Source organism: Hipposideros armiger, unplaced genomic scaffold, assembly GCF_001890085.2.
Source record: "Hipposideros armiger isolate ML-2016 unplaced genomic scaffold, ASM189008v1 scaffold_209, whole genome shotgun sequence".
In the NCBI taxonomy this organism is placed as follows: Eukaryota; Metazoa; Chordata; class Mammalia; order Chiroptera; family Hipposideridae; genus Hipposideros; species Hipposideros armiger.
Window position 1 is genome coordinate 918,288 of NW_017731559.1, and position 15,170 is coordinate 933,457.

Genomic DNA, 15,170 nt, shown 5'->3' on the forward strand with positions numbered 1-15,170 from the left:
CTGTAGCTGGTTTGGTGTAAAGTAGAAGCTGAATAGGGAATTCCAAAGTAACATTTGTACAAAACAGTCTGTGAGCGAGACAGAGTAAAGAGACTCAATATTTTGAACAGGACTTTAACTACTGTTATCTTCTGATTGAGGACAATTAAACCTCAAATAACTCACACATAAAACCATGTGTCAAAGAGTAAGTTCCTGGCTGGCCGAGTGGTTCAGTTGGTTAAGAGTTAGCTTAAGAGCATGAGCTCTGAGCAACAGGGCCGCTGGTTCGATTCCCACATGGGCCAGTGACTCTGCCCTCAAGCTGAGCTGCTGCTGAGCTGCCAACAGGTGGCAGGATGGCTCAGCTGGTGAGAGCACATGCTCCTAACAACAAGACTGCCTGTTCCATGGTGGGCTACGCCCGTACGCAACTAAGACTGAACTTGGTACCTTGAGCTGAGCTGCCATCTGGATGGCTCAGTGGATACAGCGCACGCTCTTAACAACCAGGCTGCTGGTTTGGCTCCCGCATGGGATGGTGGCTATGCCCACCCACAACTAAGATTGAACACAGCACCTTGAGCTTAGAGGCCACGAGCTGCCGATGGGCAGCCACATGGTGACTGGAACCCTCCACAACGAAGATTGAAGAACAACAACTTGGCTGGTCCCCTTCCCCAATTCCCCAACACTGTTCCCCCCACCCCCACCCCCAATTTCCCAATAAAAAAGTAAATTCCTGCTTGTTCAAAATGTGGTCCTAGCCTTTCTGATGTTGTTCTCTGTTCCTATGTAATTTAAAGGGAAACTTTCACAATGTCCAGAGCCCTTGATGTCCTGCAAATGAAAGAGGAGGATGTCCTCAAGTTCCTTGCAGCAGGAATCCACTTAGGTGGCACCAACCTTGGTTTCCAAATGGAACAGTACATCTACAAACAGAAAAGTGATGGCACCAACATCATAAATCTGAAGAGAACCTGGGAGAAGCTTCTGCTGGCAGCCTGTGCCATTGTTGCCATTGAAAACCTGGCTGATGTCAGTGTCATATGGTCCAGGGATACTGGCCAGTGAGCTGTTCGAGTTTGCTGCTGCCACTGGAGCCACTCCCATTGCTGGCCGCTTCACTCCTGGGACCTTCACTAACCAGATCCAGGCAGCCTTCCGGGAGCCGAGACTTCTGGTGGTTACCGATTCCGGGCTGACTACCAGCCTCTCACAGTGGCGTCATATGTTAGCCTGCCCACCATTGCTCTGTGTAACACAGACTCTCCTCTGCACTATGTGGACATTGCCATCCCTTGCAACAACAAAGGAGCTCACTCTGTGGGCCTGATGTGGTGGATGCCGGCCTGGGAAGTTCTGCGCATGCGTGGCACCATCTCCCGCGAGCACCCGTGGGAGGTAATGCCTGACCTCTACTTCTACAGAGACCCTGAAGAGATTGAAAAGGAAGAGCAGGCCGCTGCTGGGAAGGCTGTGACCAAGGAGGAATTTCAGGGCGAATGGACGGCTCCAGCTCCCGAGTTCACTGCTGCTCAGCCTGAGGTCGCAGACTGCTCTGAAGGCTTGCAGATGCTGTCTGTGCCTACTCAGCAGTTTCCTATGGATGACTGGAGCACTCAGCCTGCCACTGAGGACTGGTCAGCAGCCCCCACTGCTCAGGCCACTGAATGGGTAGGAATGACCACTGAGTGGTCCTAAGATGTTCTTCCACGAACTCTAAAGAAAAATGAAATAAAGTTGATGGAAAATAAACAGTTTCTAAAAGCTAATATACCAAGGGTGCCATAGAAAAATGTACACATTTTAAGAGATGTTATCTATGTATTACTTTTCAAAGTTGAATTGTTGTAGCAATGTGTAGTATGATGTTTGCTCAAAAGATGGCGTTAATCAAATGAATGCTAGCATCATTCATTGTATTACAATTTTAATACAGTTTCTTCCTTTCTTAAAATGTGTATATATATTTTTGGCACCCCCAGTATGTGTGTATGTGTGTGTATGCCAAAAAATGTATACAAGTGGACACTTTTGGTCAACGTTGCTTAAGCAGTAGTTTGCTATAATCAGAAGTGTCTGAACACTGATGGTAGCCACTTTGAGCACCTCTTGTAATTGCAGAAGTCAAATGTGACTTGTATTCATCATTTGTTATTGGTATATATTGAGTATTACAATTTTAATACACTTTTTTCCTTTCTTAAAATGTGTATGCATTTTTTATTTTTTGGCACCTTCTGTATATGTGGTCCTAGTCCTTTCCAAAACCACATGAATCTGCTGTAAACTTCTGGTCCTAGAAGAACTCACCTCATTCAAGAATGAATGATAATAAAAAAAACTATACAGAATATGTACAAAGTTACAACTAGAAAAAGGGAGAAAAATTATAGATGAATAACACTGACAAGGAAAAAATGTTGCCCCAGATGAATGTATAGAAAATTGTCACCAAGGGCCAGCCGAGTGGCGTGTTGGTTAAGAGTTGGCTTGGGACGCTAGCTCTGAGCAGCAGGGCCCTGGTTCAGATCCCACAATGAGGGCCAGTGATGCTGCGCCCTCTACAGTTAAGATGGTGAACAACAGCTCAACCTGGAGCTAGGCTGCTGTCAGTCACCGGCGACCTCATAGGCTGCAGTGGGGCTGGCCGGCATTGGGCATGAGTTTTCATGAGCTGCCGTGAGCCGCCATGAGCAGCCGTCCAATAGCCAGCGAGTGACTGCTTCACCCGGGAAGAGCGCAATGATAATACCAACATGGGCCAGTGAAACGACGTCCTCCACAACTAGACTGAAGAACAAAAGGACAGCAACTTGTCTGTTCCCCTTCCCCAATTCCCCAATGCTGTTCCCCTCCTCCAATTTCCCAATAAAATCTTTAAAAAAAGATTGTCACCAAATAACCTATGTATTTAAACATATATTTAAAAATATGTATATTTAATATTGTAATCACTGCTTAAAAAAACAAGTGCTTAAAGCAAAAACGCAAGAGCTCAGGGAATACATGGTAAATCAGCAGAAGGACAAATGTGGCAAAACTCAGAAAATAAGCAGAGGAGAAAAACAAAACTATTTTAGCAACAACGGCCTTCCTGGAAGCAGCATACAAAACCAGAAACATTCTGAAAGCATAGTAAGGGACGGAAGATTGGAAAGAAAAAGCAAAATGAAATAACAATGAAGAGTTTAAAAGACTTACAGGGAAAATGATACATATGGATGACAGGCAAATGATATCTGATAACTACTGCCCCTAAAGAAGATTTTTTAAAAGGACAAAAAATAATATAAAATATAATATAAGAAACTTTATCATAAATTAAAGAAATCTTTGATCAACAAATTGAAAACACTATATCCCAGCATTTAAAAAATTATTATCCCAGCATTTAAGAAATTAAAACACAATAATCAACATAAGACATATCCTACTAAATTGAATTGATTTCAGAGATAAAGGCAAAAGGATCAAGTCATCTGTAAAGGGAAAATCAGGCCAACCTGAGACTTCTATGGAGTAATAGTCAATTCCAATAGATAGACGGTCTATATAGATGTGCAAGGAGAAATTATGCCTTTCCTACCCCCAAATTTCATACTCAGGCAAACTGTTGTTTAACTTAAAGGTAATAGACAAACATTTTTAAATATGTAAAAACTCAGGAATAGAGCTCCTAAAAGTCTTTTGTGAATGTTTAATAAACTATCACAGGATCAACTGGAGGAGCATTTAACTATGAAAATAAGACTAAAATATTTGGGAACAGAAATAAATGTTTAAAACCTAACAGTGATGTAAAAAAATGGAGGGAAATTGTGAAGGAATATTGTAGATGATTGAAGAACATGATTTCTTTATTTTTATAGTCAATGGCCAAAAGATATCATTAAATCTGATAAATAAAGAATAGATGGATAAGTATAATTAAAACTATGAAGGTAAAAACTCAGAAAATATTACAATGAAATAAAATCAGATGGAAGAGTAAAGAGTGGGAAGAAAGAAAGAAATAGAAACTTGTTGTTACTCACAGTATTGAGTCAGTAGATAATGTATAAAGATATAAAAGATTAAATGTAATCTATAAAGTTATAAATTACCAAACACACAAACAAAAAAGAATGCTCAAAATTATCGGAAGGAACATACACGTGTACAGAAAGCAAATACAGCTAACATTGTAAAACATTTTTAAAAGAAAGAAGTAATAAAAACAAAGTATAATGTGAAATATAATTTAAAGTGGAGATTAAACATATCATGTAATTAACTCATTCAAGAACTATTTAAGTTCCTACTATGTGTCAGTCATTGCTCTAAGTTTTGACCCATTTAATCCTCATAACCATTCAGTAAAGGCACTGTTATTATCCACATTTTATAGATGAGAAAATAGAGTCACAGCAAGGAATAGTGACTTGCTTCCTAATCTCACAACTAGTAAATGAAGTAAATAGGATTTGCATTCAAGTAGTCCAGCTTCAGTACTTGGGTTCTTAACTACTATAATGTACAGCCCTAGGTACAGTTTAAAGCAACATTCCAAGAAACACTTATTTTCTTAAATACACATATTAGTAAACAAAATAGAATAAAAATAAGTGAATTGAACAACCAGCTGGAGTTACAATGACAACAAAATAAATTCAAGGAAAGCATAACAAAGCATAATAAAGGTAGAAACAAATAAATAGGTTAGAAAAAATTGGCAACACTAGTAGAGTAATGCAAGAACTTGATCTTTGGGTGAGAAATGATAAAACTAGATAATAGAATACAAAAAGTAGAAGAAAGCATAAATCACACAATAAGATATGCTAATGAGGAAAGAGTCACACACACACAAAAGAGCTGGTTAAAAGGATTCTAAGAGACAATATTGATCAACTATAGAAATAAATTTTAGAATATGAATGGAATAGATGACTCTATGGGCAAATGTAATTATCAAAACTGACATTAGAAGACACATGGAATGTAAATTCACCAATCACAATAAATAAAATAGAGAAAATTGTTCAAGAGCTATGGTCAAAAAGAGCACCAATCCCAGATATTTTCATGGGACAATTCTACTTAACATCTAAGAAATAAACAATTTCAGCTCTATTTAAACTCTTTGAAAGAAGGAAAGCTTTAGAATTCTTTTTATGATGCTATAATAAGAGTGGTATTAAAACTCAACAAAGATAGTACAAAATAAACAACTACAGATAATTCAAAAACATTCTAAAAGAATGATATACCCTTACTAAGTGGGGCTTGTTCTAAGAATAATTTCCTGCATTAATGAAAAAGCATGTGATTTTCTCCATAGATGTTGAAAGGCCCTTTGTAATTTCAACAATTGCCCTTGGTTAAAAACTCCTAAAAAATAGCAAGAGATGGATGCTTCCTTTGCATGATACACTATGTTTCGCATCCCAAACTAGCATCATGCTTAATGGAAATATTAGAAGCATTCTGAGTAAAGATGTTCACTATTACCAATTTGATTTAGTGTTATTGTGAGCTACTAAACAATGCAGTTACAAAAGAGAGAGAAAAAACTTAAAATATAGAAAAAGAGGTGAATCATTTTCCAGATGATGTGATTATCTACCTCATAAGCTCATGAGAAGCAATTGAAAAGCTGTTATAAACAATAAGAGAGGGCTGGCCGAGTGGCGCGTTGGTTGGGAGCTGGCTTGGGACACCTGCTCTGGGCAGAGGGGCCCCAGTTTGGATCCCACTTGGGGGCCAGTGGCACTATGCCCTCTGCAGCTGGGATGGTGAACTGCGGCTTGACCTGGAGCTGGGCTGCCATGGGTTGCTGATGACGGCGTGGGCTGCGGTGGGGCTGGCCAGCAGCTGGCATGCGCTTTCGTGAGCCACCGTGGGTGGCTGTCCAGTGGCCGGCAACCAATCTGCCTCACCCGGGAAAAGCGCAATGATGGTACCATCATGGGCCAGTGAGGCGATGTTCTCCATGGCTGGACTGGGGAACAGGGGGACTTGTCTGTTCCCTTTCCCCAATTCCCCAACGCTGTTCCCCTCCCCCAATTCCCCAATAAAATCTTTACAAAACAACAACAAAAAAACAATAAGAGAATTGATAAGGTGGCTGGATATATAATTTAAATGTGAAAATAAGTAGTGTTTATATATACAAACACAACTAACCAGATGACATATTAGAAGAAAAGATACTATTTAGATTAACAAGAAAATGGGAGGAAAAACCTGGTATTAAAGAGAACTATGTTTAGTGGTGGCCAAAGTAGCTCAGTTTTGGGATAGCATTAGAGTGAAGATCTAAAGAGAACTATGTTTGATCTAGATTAGTGGTTCTCAACTGGGGTTGATTTTGCTCTACTGGGGACATCTGACCATATCTAGAGACATTTTTGATTGTCCAAGTTCAATAGTGCTGAGGTTGAGAAGGCCTGATGTAGGTGACAACTTTAAAATGCTACTTAGGACCATAAAGGAAAGTTAATCGTGTTCTTGAATAAGAAGCTCCAAAATTGTAAAATTTATAAATTTCCCTAAATTAGTATATAAATTTAATGAGAGCTCAATAAAAATAAGAAAGTGATTTTTTTGGACCGGAAAAGCTGATTCTAAAGTTCATATGTAAAATTAAACAAGAAATTTCTTAAAATTCTAAATAAGAACAGTAGTAGTGTGAAGGAAAATTTCTGTCAGATGTAAAACATCTGTGGGGCTGGTCGAGTGGCTCAGTTGGTTAAGAGTTGGCTTGGGAGCATGAGCTCTGAGCAGCAGGGCCGCCGGTTCGGATCCCACATGGGCCAGTGATGCTGCACCCTCTATAGCTAAGATTGTGAACAACAGCTCGACCTGGAGCTGGGCTGCTGTGAGTGGCCAATGATGGCATAGTCCCTGCTGCAGTGGACTGCTGTGAGCTACCGTGAGTGGCCGGCAGCCAGTGTGAGCAGCCGGCAGCCTGCGAGAGCTGCCATGAGCCGCCATGAGTGGCCATCCAACAGCCGGCGACCGACTGCCTCAGCCAGGGAGAGCCCAGTGATCATAATACCAACATGGGCCAGTGAAGCGGTGTCCTCCACAACTAGACTAAAGAACGAAAGGACAGCAACTTGTCTGTTCCCCTTCCTGATTCCAGAATGCTGTTCCCCTCCCCCAATTCCCCAATAAAATCTTAAAAAAAAATCTATGAAACTATAACAAATATAACATTGAAGTCATTATAAGACACCCAAATACATACTGGAATTTAGGCAATAATAAAGACCTTTCAACTCAGGGAGAAAGATGCAGTATTCAGTAAATGAGCTCAAGTTAATTGGATGCAATTGGAAAAAAATCAATTTATCATTGTTCCATATCTTATGCCAAAATCAATTACAAATGAATTAAATATCTAAGTATAAAAATTATAGTAGTAAACATAGGATTTGTTTCTTAATCTAAATTAGGAAAGACTTTTTAAGTTTGAAAAAAGGGAAGATTTATAAATTCCACTATGTAGAAATAAAAATTGTATAATACAGTTGAAAGTCAGAAGACAAATGATAAACTGGAAAAATATTTGTAACTCATATCAACAACAAAATGGCTAGTTCTCTTAATTTGTAAAGGGTGCTTCTACACTAGCAAAAAGTAGGAAAATGGGAAAAGAACATGAACAGACATTTCATACAAAGGGACTGAAATGGTTCTTAAACTTGAGAGGATGCTTTACTTCACCTATAATAAGAGAAATACAAATTAAAACTGCACAGAGCTACTGTTTTTCCAATTTGTCTTTTCATTTCCATTGCCAATGAAATAATACTGTTTTTACAATTCGGTTTCTAATTAAATAATCAAAGATCTAAAACATGATTCTGTGGGAAAAGATACAGTAAAACAGTCTCTCTCATACTTTGTTGATGAAAATTTATTGGGTTGTCAGAAAAGTCATGACACATTTTTGCAACAAAAAACAGAAAAAATATGTCATGACTTTTCTGACAACCCCATAATTTCTATGAAGAGCAACTTGACAATATCTATCAAAAATTTAAATGCATGTACATACCCAGCAATTGCACTTATAGGAGTTTATCCTAGTGAGGTACATATTTGAAATGGTTGTATCATTAATGGTTATACAATTAGTAATTGCAGCATTCTTGGTAATAGCCAAAGATTGGATAGTCTACTAGTGAACTGGTTAAATCAATTATGGAATACTATACAGCCATAAAAAAGAATGTGGAAGCTCTTTATATTCTGATTATGTAAAGATAGCCAAGATTTATTGTGAAGTGAAAAACGTAAGATACAGAAAAATTTTTGTTGTATGCTATTTGTGTCAATATATAACTGCATATATACATGTATGTATTTATATTACAATTATATTCCATCTTTCCTCAGAAGAATAAACAAGAAACTGGTAACAGTGGTTGTCCCTAGGGAGGAGTATTGAATAGAAGAAAAGTTGCTTTTCATTTTATATATATATATATATATATATATATATATATATATATATATATATATATATACAAGGGGTGCCAAAAAAATGTATACTCATTTTAAGAAAGGAAAAAATTGTGTTAAAATTATGCTGATGGGAACCACTTTGAGCACTTCTTGTAATTGCAGAAGTCAAACATGACTTGTATTCATCTTTTGTTATCGGTATATATTGAATATTACAATTTTAATACACTTTTTTCCTTTCTTAAAATGTGCATACATTTATTTTGTGTGTGTGTGTGTGTGTGTGTTTGCTATGGGTGTACACTGCCTACTAAAGTATTAATTTTTAAAAAGTTTAAGAGAAATATGCATAACCCAAATCACTGGGAAACAAAGAGTTCCTGATTTTTCCAGAGAATCATTAAGGTATAGAATTTTTTAGTTGTAAAGGACCTTTAGAATTTATTCTTTGAGATGTTTTGATTTTTAAAAAGTAACTATTTTATATAAATCTTTCAAAAAGTTATTATAAATTATTAATTGCTTAATACTTGTAACTTTATCCTGATTATTTTGGCTATTTTCTACATCTTAGTTTGGAGCCAAGCTATAGACCAGAATCATGTACTCCTAAAGTAAAATGGCTCCAGATTGTTGTATATTTTAAAAGTTCTCCTGTCTCCTTTTAAAAATTATTTTGCTGTCTTCACTGTCAGTGTCAGATTTAAAGCTTCACTTAAAAAACAAACAAACAAAAACCCCAAAACTGTCATTGCCCTTGTCCCTGGCATCTCACTCCTTTTTTTTTTTAAAGGTTTTATTGAGGAGTTGGGGGAGGGGAACAGACAAGTTGCTGTCCTTTTGTTCTTCAGTCTAGTTGTTGAGGACGTCACTTCACTGGCCCATGTTGGTAATATCATTGCGCTCTTCCTGGCTGAGGCAGATTGGTCGCCGGCCATTGGACAGCCGCTCACGGTGGCTCACGGCAGCTCACTAAAGCTCACGCCCACTGCCAACCAGCCCCACTGCAGCCTACACCGGCTCACAGCAGCCCAGCTCCAGGTTGAGCTGTTGTTCACTATCTTAGCTGTAGAAGGCGCAGCATCACTGGCCCTCATGTGGTATCCAAACTGGGGCCCAGCTGCTCAGAGCTGGTGTCCCAAGCCAACTCCTAATCAACGCGACACTCGGCCGGCCCTCTCACTCCTTTTAATCTGTCAAAAGCTAGAAACCATAAGTAGCTTTCTTCAAACTGAGTCTAAAATGAGAAGAAACAAGTTTGGGTGAGTGCCTGAGTGGCTCTTCTTGAGTGAAGTGCAAATACTTTTGGAATGTGAACTTTGTGCTTTCTGTTGTGTCTCTTTGTACACTTATTTACTTACTTTTAGACAAAGGACTTTGTTTCCAGTAGTCAAGAATTCTGGGTCAACGACCCCTAGAGATAGAAGTTACAGTATTTGAATTGTTGGAAATTTTGGCATGTACATACTTATGCTTCTTACAAATACTATTTTACTTAATGAAATGACTATACACTCAGAATATAGATGTTTATTTCATGTTTACTGAACCTAACTGAAGAAGCACTGTATTATCCTATCATTCTAGATAAGAGTAAAAGCTGCATTTGAGAGTTTAGTTTATGGGAGGTTGAGTGCAAATGTATCCCTGTTTCTACTGTGTCATATTCCTCATCAGTGGAAGTTAAATCTTCATTAAATATGAAAGGCATTATTCATATAAAATAAGTGGTAACTGGAAATTCTAGGTACCTGGCAATTTTTGTCTGTCTAAAAATCATCCAGAAACCAATTTTTGTTTTAACCATTATTATTGAAATTGTGTCCAAGGAGAATTACTCCACTTTTCTGCTCTAGAAATAAACCATATGTGGCATAAGCTAATTGCTGCATATGAGGACTCCTCCTGGGTCCTAGGGTTACAGTTTTCAACAGCACTTCCCACGACATCATGGTATAGTTGTAGATGCTGATAGCAATACACAGGACTAACTTTTCATTACTTGTAGGACACTCACTGGAATTTGAATAATTTTAAATAAAATTAGTGGTAAGAGTTTGTTTTATTGATCTCTATGTCAAGTTTAGACATAATTTTATAGTTATTGAGCTACCTGATATCACCAAATCTCTTTAGTAGAGAAATTCTACCTAAACCTTATCTACTTCTGCTCAATTAGGCTAGGAAAGTTGCCACAGAGCTTGAAAGATAGTGTTTTTTTTGGGGGGTGAACCTCCTAGTCTGAAGCTTTTCATTAAAATGTTAGTACACAATAACCTTGCAAGACAAATGTTAATATTTTCTTGTATAAGATGAAAGTGGAGTTCTAGAGGTTAAAGAATTTTCCAAGTTTATATAAACAGTGAGTACAATAGCTAGAATTTGAACTTTGGTTATCCAACTCTAGAACTGTACCTCTTAAACACTTATTCTGTATTGTACACTGGTGACATCAGAAACAAGTGACATATAAAGAATGGGTTCACTGTGGAAAAAATGTGAGTTATAGTAAGTTTACACAAATGGTAGTATTATCTACTGTTCATCTTCGGTGGACAAATAACCAAATATCTGCTAGGTTCCTCCTTGTATCTCTCTTCTATGTTCAAATGCAACTTAGAAATTGAATTGAGTGACATAATGACCACACTGCTAAACACCATCAGGCAGAGAATATTTATCTGCTGGCATGTTATGAAGTATAGCTATATAATTTTTGGTCCTCATATAAGCTAGTAAATTGTAAATATTTGGAGAGTCCATTGGTAAGTAAATCTACTTAATAAAAGTCACCAAACAGGGAATTAATGATAAATGATGATACATTTGTATGGTAGAATTCTATAATAGTCTTCAAATATTGTGTCACAGAATTTTTATAGCATAATAAAATGTCTATCATAAATTGATAAATAAAAAAAGAGCAATGTATACAATGTAATACCTACTTTTTGTGAGAGAAATTACACACACATACCCAAAAGCTAAACAAAAAAAAAAACTAAATCAATAGGAAAAATGTTAAAAGGAGTTGTTTTTTGTTAGAATTAGATTTGGCAGTGACTAAAAAAGAGGTAAGAAATAGTGGCTTAAATAAAATAGAACTTATTTTCCTCTCACTTTTAGAAAACCCCAGGGGAGACAATCTGACAATCTAGGCTTGAAAGTGTCCCAAGCTCTTTCTGTCTTTTGTTCCACTGTGCATGGCTTCCATTCCTAAATACACCTTGTGGTCCAAGATAGCTGACTGCTCAAGCTGACTGCTCTTTTTAGAAAAGTTGATATGCTACTTAATCATGTAGTTTAGAGACTATACCATGCTTTCATTAAAATGTCATATTAATTTTATTTATATTTGTGACACTTGAATTGTTAATACAAATCATCCTTTAATCTGATATAGTAGATACTTCTAAAGCAATAATATGAGAACAAGATTTCTGCTACCTTCTAAAAAGGTTTTGTGTTCTCTTTGACCTGAACCTCTAATATACGAAAATGATCATTAAAGAAGTTTTTCCCATTTAGAAATTTCCCTAGCGGTAAAGTAGAGGTATTAACCAGCCTGTTGTTCCTTCTTCCTCTTTGTCTAAACGTGCTCACATTTCCCATTTGGCACATTAGCCTTTTGGCAGATGTCTGCTCTTTGTTTCTTATTTCACCTAGCTGTCTCATACTTACAGACTGGTCTACCCACAAAATCCTTTGTGCCATTCGGTTTAGGAAATAAACCATGAAACTTTGAATTTCTGAGGCAACTGCTAAAAATGAATATTTATAGTGGGTGTTATAAGATTCCTTTGGAAATGATGTAGAAGTGAAAGAATACCTTATTAAAAACAAATTGAAAATGTTATTTTTCTAAGGTTCAATCTATTCTTAAATTCCCTTCTGCAGGGTCCAGGTGTTAGTAACATAGGATGAAGAAAAGGCCTTCAGGCATGTGATTTTACAAAATTACACACACACGAACAGGGCAGTATTCCTTCACTACCACATCCAAATAAATAGCATGACATTTACTCAAGTGCTCAAACTACAAACTTCCCAGTTCCTCTCGGTTCTCCTCCCCTCATTACATCATATGTCCAGTGGGCCACTAAATTCCATCAATTCAGCATCCTACTTAAGTCTTGAACAAATGACATCTCATCTCTACTTTCGTTAGTCTATCGTTGTCTTTTGCCAAACTATTTTAATTATCTCCTTCCCAAACTCTCTAATTTTTTATTGTTCCTCTTCCTGCTCCCATTCCAGTATCTTCCATTTGGTCCTATCTTTGTTAAAAACAAGTTGGGTCATGCCACTCTTTTGCCTACAGTATTTTAGGACTCCTCTTCATTTGTTAAAAAAAATTTTTTAAAGCCTAATTGTGTTTCTTAATCTAGCTTTATTCTGTAGCCTAATTCCTACCATTCTGCCTTCATGCACTCTAGGACTCAGACACACACATGTAGTGACATCTACTTCTTTTGCCCCACAGTTCCTTTATGTGGAGAGTCTTCAACCCATCCTTTCTCTGTCATGCAAATCCCTCTCATCTTTGAAGTCCTAACTAAGTTCAGTCCCCTCCCTCCCTCCCAGGCTTCTGTGTTCTCTACCAGGTATGTTCTCTATTAGATGGTGTGTAGATTTCACCTCAGTCCCTCTGAGCTGTGAATTTCTGGATGGTACGGTCTTATTCACAAATTCATCTTCAGCATCTCTTAATGCTTAGCACCTACAGGAATAAAATAAATATGTGTTGAATTGAGTGGAAATAAAAACAGGTACAGAATGTGCTTTGTGTATTCCAGTTAGACCCCAACCTGAAAATTGTGTTAAAACAGCCAGGAAACTAGGTGGTGAAGCTGAGCTGGAGGAGGCAGAATGAGGCACAAACCTGCAGTCGTTCAAGGAGAGTTCTGAGAAATTGTCAGTTTTCAGCCCTGTGTCACTCTGGCCTGCTCTGTTCTTGTTTGCTTATTCTGCCTAATTTCCTCATTCTTTTCTTTTTTCTTTTTTTTTCAATTGCTCAGAAGTGTACGTTTAGATCAGTCTGTTGGGCCTGCTCCTTTCTCAGTGCCATAAGCTCCCATATTGCATGTATGTGCGTGTGTGTGTGTATGTGTGTGTGTCCCAGAGGGCCGGCCGAGTGGTGTGTTGGTTAAGAGTTGGCTTGGGATGCCAGCTCTGAGCAGCAGGGCCCCGGTTCGAATCCCACATGTGGGCCAGTGACACTGTGCCCTCTACAGCTAAGATGGTGAACAACAGCTCGACCTGGGGCTGGGCTGCCATGAGTCGCCGGCAACGGCGTAGGCTGCAGTGGGGCTGCAGTGGGCTGCTGTAAGCTACCATGAGTGGCTGACAGCCAGCGTGAGTGGCTGGCAGCCAGTGTGAGCTGCCAAGAGCTGCCATGAGTGGCTGTCCAGTGGCCAGTGACTGATCTGTCTCACCCGGGAAGAGCGCAATGATAATACCAACATGGGCGAAACTGAAGACCAAAAGGGCAGCAACTTGTCTGTTCCCCTTCCCCGATTCCCCAATGCTATTCCCCTCCCCCAACTCCCCAATGAAATCTTTAAAATAAAAAAATTTTTAAAAAAGATAAACTCCCAGAAATAGAGCTGGCTGTGCCCACTTAGAGAGTTGTGTGAATGAGGGGGAAAGGGGCAAGAGAATGAACAATAATCAGCTGTTATGAGCTGAGTGTTTGCCAAATGTCAGGATTTACATTTAATCCTTAGAAACACCCTGTAAGGTGTAGCCATGATTTTCTCTACTTACAGATGAAATAACTGAGACTGAGACAAAGAGAGAATGAATCATATTCACCCTTGAAAGTGGGGGAAGCTAGGATATAGTTAATGCATATCTTAATCTAAAGTCAGTTCTACAAGGGCTGGACGAGTGGCTCAGTTGGTTAAGAGTTAGCTTAAGAGCACGAGCTCTGAGCAACAGGGCCGTTGGTTCGATTCCCACATGGGCCAGTGATGTTGTGCCTGAGCCGAGCTGCCACTGAGCTGCCAACAGGTGGCAGGATGGCTCAGCTGGTGTAACAACAAGACTGCCTGTTTGATGGTGGCTACGCCCGCCTGTAACTAAGACTGAACTCGGCACCTTGAGCTGAGCTGCCACCTGGATAGCTCAGTGGATAGAGCACGTGTTCTTAACAACAAGGCTGCTGGTTCGACTCCCACATGGAATGGTGGCTATGCCCACCCACAACTATGATTGATCACAGCACCTTGAGCTTAGAGGCCATGAGCTGCCGACGGGCAGCCAGATGGCGACTGGCACCCTCCACACCCAAGACTGAAGAACAACTACTTGGCTGGTCCCCTCCCCAAATTCCCCAATTTAATAAAATAATAATAAAGTCAGTTCTACGAACACAATTAGTCAAATATTTGTAATGGACCACATTACAACAGATCCTTTTCTTACAAAGATATCTCTGAAGGGCAAAAGAATGAAATGTTTGTTTTTCCCTTAGTTTTTGTGAGCACTGGTGAGTTTTGCTTTGCTTTACTTTTGGCTTTTTTTTTTAATTTTTTTATTATGAAATACACATTTTTTAGAATTAGTTTCAGCTGTACAACACAGTGCAATAGTTATACTTTTTATGCCTCGAAGTGACAACCCCTCTCCCCCAATCCGCTGCCCCATTTCCCCCAATATCATACATATCTATTACAAATCCCTTGACTCCATTCCCACACTATACTCCACGTCCCATGACTATATATATA

General features: G+C 38.6%; 1 protein-coding gene and 1 pseudogene across 1 annotated transcript in view; both read left to right on the forward strand.

Annotated features, from left to right (window-relative positions):
- The window catches only part of LOC109388842 (40S ribosomal protein SA pseudogene), an 85,365-nt pseudogene extending 83,680 nt beyond the window's left edge, over positions 1-1,685 (forward strand).
- GREB1L (GREB1 like retinoic acid receptor coactivator) overlaps positions 1-15,170 on the forward strand; it is a 243,503-nt gene that overhangs the window by 60,089 nt on the left and 168,244 nt on the right. The gene's annotated exons all lie outside the window — the stretch shown is intronic.